The sequence below is a fragment of the Malurus melanocephalus genome, unplaced genomic scaffold, assembly GCF_030028575.1.
Source record: "Malurus melanocephalus ecotype Western Australia unplaced genomic scaffold, MMel_1.1 scaffold_86, whole genome shotgun sequence".
Taxonomy (NCBI): Eukaryota; Metazoa; Chordata; class Aves; order Passeriformes; family Maluridae; genus Malurus; species Malurus melanocephalus.
In genome coordinates, this window is record NW_026623318.1 from 2,024,715 (window position 1) to 2,025,201 (window position 487).

A 487-nucleotide genomic window follows, 5' to 3' on the forward strand; every position below is an offset into this window, starting at 1 on the left:
TCATTTGTCGTGGCTCCACCCTTGCTCCAGGCCACTTCTTGCGGAAAGGGACCCTCCCCTCCATTCTTCTCCTCGGCATTCCCCAAAGCTGCCTCTTTTTGCCTTCTCCCTGCAGGGCAGCTCYCCAAGGAAAGGTGTTGGGAGAGGCAGCGGCTGAGATCCACCAGGCACTGCAGAGAAACCTGGGAAGAGATCGTGGCACCAGAGGGAGGGGGGCGGGATGCSCAAAATCTCACTGAGATCCCAGACCAGGTGAGGGACGGGTTGTGGGGGCGACAGTAGTGAAGTGTGGCCTCAGATAGAGACGGGAACTGCACTGGCCACTTTTTGGGAGCTGCATGGGATAAGACAAGGCACAGGGAAGTCTTCCCAGTCTGTGTGCATCGATGCCTGAAAACCGGAGAGATTTTCGCTCTGTCCATTTGCTTCCCCTCCCAACCACGCGCGAGCATCCAAGGAGCACCGGGCCCTCTGCTGTCCTCCGCGG